Source organism: Accipiter gentilis, chromosome 4 (assembly GCF_929443795.1).
Source record: "Accipiter gentilis chromosome 4, bAccGen1.1, whole genome shotgun sequence".
Taxonomy (NCBI): Eukaryota; Metazoa; Chordata; class Aves; order Accipitriformes; family Accipitridae; genus Astur; species Astur gentilis.
The window spans coordinates 22,199,359-22,206,848 of record NC_064883.1 but is presented as its reverse complement, the minus strand read 5'-3'; positions in this window follow the sequence as shown (position 1 = coordinate 22,206,848).

Sequence of the window (7,490 nt, the reverse complement as noted above, 5' to 3'; positions counted from 1 at the left end):
TCAAAACCAGGATGCAGGCTGGCTGTATTATAGAAAAACCTACACTCTCAAATTTTATGGAAATCCAAGTTTCATTGCACAGTTACATATTGGAACCAGAATCCAGAGCTTCACTAAGCTGTGCACATCACAAAATACAGAAATTAAAATATAGTAAAGGGAAAAAGGTGCCTTTTCATTCCTTCATCTTTTCAAGATATCTTGTGTCATGACAGTGGAAAGCTTCCTTAGGATCCACAAGGGAAGTCTAAGGAATCTGCTTCAATAACCTTTTAAATTACTACAATTCTGAAGTCTGTCTCTCACTGTTTAGTCCTCAGCCTAAGACAACTCAAAGTAAAGCAACTAGTGTGTCACCAACTTGTCACATCGGTGTCATTCAAATTAGCAGCAGAAATTCCAAAGACCTGGTTTCTACAGGAGGATTTCAGTTAAGGAACTGTAAACAGGTAGTTTCAAATCACAATTTATTAAATAACAATCAATAGTACTAAAAGTATTTTTTTGTACTTAAAAGTTTCCCTTTGTGAAAGAACAGAGGTAACTTAATGGGCTGCTTGATTGGAAACCACTGAAAAAAATTTTTAAACTTTTTCTGGTAAATTAAAGAGAGGCCTAAATTTAAGATAGACCCAGAAGTTAACCAGGAGCTATCATGCCATTGTATTTTCAAGAAAACAACCCATCAGGAAGGAAGCTGAGTTCAGGCAATCCATTCAGAAACTCCATGGCAGAAAAAGAGCTTGCTGACAGTGAGAAAAAGCAGAAACAAACTGTAGAAACCACATCTCAAGAAATTCCCTTAAATGTGATAGTGAGTGTAGTCTGGTGGTCTCCACAAGTGAGGGAGAGCAGAGAAACAGGAAATCAGGGAAAAAGATTAAGACTATAAACCAGCAACTTGCAACAAGTTCCACACAGAGCTTAGAGAGTGAATAAAACACCCACTGCTGTTCTCATAGTTTCACAAAAGTTTCACCTATAAGGAGATTAAAGAGCTGATAATGTTATTATTCATTATAATTTTTAAAAAATTCTGCAATTAGTTTCTTTGTTAATAATGGTAGTTGTGATACTGAACCACATCGGCTTACTTATGCATGCTGTGCCATGAAAGTCAGCTGAGTTGCTCCAACCTGTATCAGGAGTGAATTTGTATTTTTGCTAATGAGCAGGGGTCTGTGACTGTCTCATTTCCCCTTGTGTGTGAAAATCTCACAAGACCCTACTCACTCAATACTGGTGATTTCTGCTTTAAGCCAGTCCTGAAAATTCCTTCTTCTACAAGCCCTGTGCTAAATGAATTAATAGTGCACCCTGTATTTTCTCTTTTAAATGTGGATTTCAGAGGCTTAACAGAAAAATGGAGCTTAGCAGGAACCACATCTTTTATCATTAATAACTGTATTAGTTCCTCATCCCATTCTCTCCTTACCGCTTTTTTTTCTGTAATATACTGAGTCATATCTAGCCAACTCAGGTTGTAAATTCTTTGGGACAGTGGTCCCATTTTTGTGAAATACCTGTCCTGTTTTAGGAAGCTATATTAAAAATTAGAATCAGCATGAGTCTAACAAAGCGCACACCCAATCCTCTCAGCTAAAGGTGCCATCCCTCCCTGGGAAGTCATGCAGACCTACACAACTTGATTAAATTTGTCAGCAGTGAGCTCCAAGAAGGTAAAATAATAGTTTGCACATTCTTGTACAGCTATAATAGAATTCCAGCTGGTGGCAATTCTCCTCCTGTTCCGGGTTTCTTCCAAGTGAAACATTTTTAAAACAAATAATTTTAAGGGAGCATATGGCATATACAAAATTAAATGTCTAGGGCATCAAAAGCCTAAAGCAATTTTTATTTTGACTGCCAAAGAAAGTTTTAAAATTTCTTTTTGGCTTTGCATACAAAAGAACCATTGTGAGGCTTTTAGCAGCATTTTCTCTGTCCCCCTTCATCTCAGAAAACTAGCATTAATAATTAAAAGTCTTTAAAAAAATACCATAAACATAGGATTTGCATGCCAATGTTTCAGCTCTATTAACATGAAACATTTAGAATTCCTTTTGCCCTCAGACATTTAGTCATCTGTGGCAGGAGCCACTGAATAGAGCCTTTTGCTTCTTTTGCCCTGGCTGTCAGTACCTCAGCCTAGAACCTTTTAACCCATTCTTTTGGACAGCAATTTGCCCACAGGCTCCTTAAGAGAAGTGAGAACTGGATCTCTCCTGCTGTTGCAACTGCTTTTTCAAGGACCTCTCGTAGATAAGGAAGTTCTAGCTTATCTTAAACCAGGTTCTTACTCATTTCTAAGACTTATTTCCAGGTAGTAAGTTTTCAGTTGTCATACTGCATCTGGGTCCCTTCTTAAATTTTCTTTTTCTGATTTCAGACTGTGTCAAGGAGAAGCTGATTGTGCATTTATTTGACTGGAAATCCAGGACATTGCTTTTTTTACAAGGACTCAACATCTTACAGCACTGGCTATGTGCTCAGCAAACCTATTATTTGTGAGGTGGAGATGTGTTGTTTCCTGACAAACTACAACATAGTTTTTTATTTATCTTTCTAATGTGGGGAGAGGGAAGAAAAAATGAAATAAAATTATCGTGTCCCTTCCGAGGGAATCATTTAAGCACCACTCATGCCTCTCTCTACAGTAAATTGGATCTTTCTGAATAGCTAAACCTATATCCAGGATCTTCTGGTAGCAGAGGAGATTTGTACTCCTATAGCTCATGTCTGTACACTTCCTATAGATTAATACAATACTGAAGGCCTGAATGGACACAGGGACTGAATCACTCTGCTCATCAAACTTCCTCGTTTGATGGGAAGTTTCCTTCTATCCCTCATCAAACTTCCATGTTTCAGTCAGTCCGAAAATGTCAGTACAGCACTAGCTAGAATAGGGCCTGTTCAATACTTTGTCTCTATGTTCATAAAGAGCAGACTATCAATTAACAGGTTTGTCTGATCTTTGATAGTTTTACTAATCATATTCACCTGTGGACAGTGCTTCTAGCATAATTTATTGGCATCATCTATTAAGAAAACCACTTACTATGAAGAACATGCTCTGTACTGAGAGTCTCTGCAGCCTTAAAACAATTGTATAGTATCTATTCATGATAAGCTCAGACATGACCTCCCACTATGTCAAGTCATTGACATTGTCACAAGATAGATTGTCTTTTTAATTACCTCTGTTACGGGGCTCCCAGAGCATAAGGAATGTAAGAAGCTTAGTAAATACTGAAACATCTACAAATAGGAATAAGTCCCAAGATGAGCCCAGGTCAATGTCTAAAGTATACTGAAAGCTAGGACATCTGGTTGACAGAAGCAACCAAACTATAACAAGTATTTCTGTCTTCAGCAGCCTCCCACAAAATGCATAAAACTCTGGTAGGATATTGAGGTCACCCTCACCTCTAAATTTATCAACATGTTTATAATGTCTATATTCTGCCACAGAGGAAAAAGCAGGATTCTTATTTCTGTTGAGAGAAATTTCTTTCTAAGGGAACTTCTAGAAGTTCATACAGACTACAAATTCTAATGCACCTACCACTTCGGGAGCTCTGTGCCAACTCTTATCTTTCTCTCAATTCCAGCTCCAAATTTTTTTTCAGTGAAAGACACAATGGCTGTTCTAGACCAAATGGGTACTTTGTATGTTAGGTCTTTTTCCAGAAACTATGTAGTTCATATTTAAACATATTCATATAGAATCACAGAATTGTTCAGGTTGGAAAAGACCTTTAAGATCATCGAGTCCAACTGTCAAACCAACACCACTGTGCCCACTAAACCACGTCCTGAAGTTCCACATCTATGCATTTTTTTTAACACCTCCGGGGATGGTGACTCCTGTACATAACTGTTGAAAAACCCATCCACTGGGAACTTATATTCCATGTGACATCGGTAATTTGCTTTACCTCATCTGCTCTCGAGGACCTGGAGATACCTTTTCTGCAACACCATCTTTTTCCCATAACTAACAATGTGGTTTTCTTTGTTTAGAAGTGGCATATATGCACAAGGAGTACGAAGATACATAAGAAAGTTCACGGAACCTCCTCAGTGAAACAGTTGAGAAAAACCATCTCCTGTATTTTTTAGCTTTTGGCTCAACAGGCTAGGAAGAACTCTATTTTTATTGACAACTTCTCTATAGATTTTTATATAGAAGGACCTTCAAACTTCCAACATGTCTGCTAGTAAAGGTCTAGAACATACCAAGCGGTTTGGCAACTCTTATGATCTAGTAAGAATTTCTGTCTTGCAAGCCAATTATGCCATAGTTCTCCCAAGAAAGTATTTGGTTATTTATCTTTCACAGTAAGAAACACATCTGTCAAATAGTACATGGAGCTGACAAAATTCTGGCTGATGAACTTCCTTTACAACTCCAGAAAAAGTCAGTGCTATACCCAAATCTTCTCAAGCTGTTTTCTATAAGAAAGGAATTATTTTTAAAAGTGTATAATGCATAGATGAAACATAGCACTTGCTCATCATGTGTAGGCTTTTGCTCTGAATTATCTTGAAGTACAGATGTTTTCTTCAAATCCCTTTGCTTCAGAAACCATGATAGAAAATTATTTCCCTCTTGAAATTTATTCTCAGTAGAAAAGGAACACTGCCATTTACCAGCTCTGGCTGGCTGGTTTTGGCCTTCCTGGCTGTAATATAGGCAAAGTATTCTGCAATAAAAGAAGAGGATTTTTATTGGTTTTAATCCTTCTCCATGATTCTGAAACAAAGTGGGCTTAACATTCTAGGTCTAAATAGATCCTTCTCATGATTTATATTGTGGCTTCTTTAAAAACCATACAATTCCTACTCTGTCACCTCCTTCTCTCATATCACAGCATTTTCCCCTCGGGTGTCCCAGCAACATACTGCCATTCTTTGTTTCAGTCCTTAAAATAGCTGTCATCCTAGTAATATTGAAGAGTTTATATCTGTGCTGTCTATAGTCAAATAGGGTAGAAAGGAGAGTAAGGAAAGATGTTTGCTTTTCAGAATAATTTTTATTCTTCAGAGGAGGTGGGTTTTTTCATTAAGAAAGTTCAATGATAATAAAATATAGTAGAAGAAGAGAAACCATCTGGGAGTTAGCATCTACCATTTACTACCTCTGATAGAAACTAAGAAAACTTTATTAGAAAGAAGAACTAAAAAAGCTTTACTATTAAGAATCCTATCAATTTTGCAGGGAAAGATAAGAATCAAGAATGGGAACACTGAAAACATAATTCTGCTTTTCTGAAGATACTTTAATTGAAGAAACATACCTTATCCAGAAAGTATTTTTTTAAAAAAAAGCTGCACAATGACAAAACAACCAATGTTTCTTACGTTTATTTCATATACAATTACAAAGTTTTTTACATTCCCTATTAAGCTAACATCAATGGTCACACTGACAAGACACACATTTTTCGGTATCTTACAAAATTCAATTAAAAGACATTACAATCAAAGAATAATTTTGTTTGGAAAAGATCTTTAGAGGTCATCTTATTCAATCTCTTGCTTGTAGCATGCTAATTTCAAAGCTAGATAGGGTTGCATAAGGCCCTGCCTCGTCAGATACTGAAAACCTACAAGGGTGATAATACCAGCAGTTTGTTGCAGTGCTTAGCCATTCTCATTCTTCATACCTAATCAGAAATTCTCTTGTTGGCTTCTGTCCTTTCACCTCAGAGGAAGAGTCTGGCTCCACCTTCCTGTGATCCCTGTTTAGGGAGTAGAAGACTGCTATTAGTTAGGTTCCCCACCATTCTGCCTTTCCTTCTCCAGGCTAAACAAATGCAGCTCCCCTAGCATCTCCTCATTTGTCAGGTGCTCCAGCTCCCAGAACCTCTCGGTGGTCCTACAATGAACTCTCCATTTTATCAACATCTCTAACTTCATTCACAGACAGTCTCAAAACACAGTCATATTACCAAGATGGCCTGGACAGCATTCAGATGACAAAATGAGGCAGGATATATGAGCATCTACAGAGATATGTATTTTGACTTTATAATCAAAAGCATCTAATGGGTGATCTTTTCTTACCAAGAAATGTCATGACTGCTTTGAAATACATTGTGAAACTTCAAATTTCGTATGTACAATAATTAGTTGGAATATAATATCACATTAATTATTTCCCAGAGGATTCCACACTTTAATCTACTGCTAAGCTTAAAAAACAATGAGCTTTACCATTTGTAGTAGCGAGTGGCCAGTCATTTTTTCCATTTAAGAGCTACAATTGCTTTACTTTGCCTTCATAAAATTTCTGCTTTCGCATACGCGCCAATAAAAAAGATGTGAGGAATTTTTGGTTTACCTTCCTTATTACTTAAAAAGGAAGAAAATACATATTTGTTAATGAAAATTTTGGGTTGGTGTCAATTATATAGAAAATTTTCATTATTTGTAATTTATAATTTAATTAAATTATAACTTCTAATAACTAAGCCATCTTTCAAACATATCTCCAATTATTGTCCTAATGATTTATTATATTAATTCTCTCCCATCGGTAAAAAGGAAGTAATTGCTATTCTACTCTGGCATGTTTCATTCCAATTTTTACTCCCTATAAATGTGTTACCATTCTTCCGTTGGCAGTCAGAGAAACTCTCTATAAAAGCAGCATTTACTGCAGTTTCTCTCAGAGCCAAGGAATACATATGCAGCTTGACATTTTGGAGTATTTGTTTTCAAGCATTGATCTACAGTCATTACTAGAGCTATTGCTCTTACTATTTCACAAAGTCTTAAAAGTGCACCTTTTCTTTGTAAAATGCAAACTTTTCTTTGTAACTTTAATGTGTTGACCATAAGGAAAAAAAAATGGCATTGCATAAAAACATATTTTGAAATGGACAAAAAGTCTTCACGTCATCACCATAGGTCTCTAGGATCTCCACTTTTTTAGTTACCGGAAAACAACACTAAGAGAAATAAAACCAGTCTCTTTAAACTACTGGAGGACATTCTTAACTTAACTATGCACCAACTGCAAACACAGATTACCTTAGATTTTAAAAGCAGGTAATTCTGTTCATTCCTGAGGAGTGTGCATCCATTTTCTCTTATATCACCTGTCCCTTTTAAATAGTAACAGCTAGACAATAAAAAACCCTATTTTTGCACTCTGATTTCCTGCTGTAAAGAAGGGCCAACCTTCTAATCATAACAGCTTTTGAACCAAATTTAAGACAAAAAAGAAACTGAAGTTCTTGCTAAAAGACAAATACAACCTGCCTCAACATTTCTCCTTTACAGGAGTCAGGATCGAGCCTTCCTGGCACCCTCTCCTGCCCAGGCATTCCTAACAAGAGGAAATAGTAAGAAAAACACAACTGTGGAAGAAAGCTAACAAAGGACAATGCTTTTCTTGTTAACTAGAAATTAAAATTACATCTAAAAAGATTGAATATTCAATAACAAAATTAAATTGAAAAACCTGCATACAACAAGTT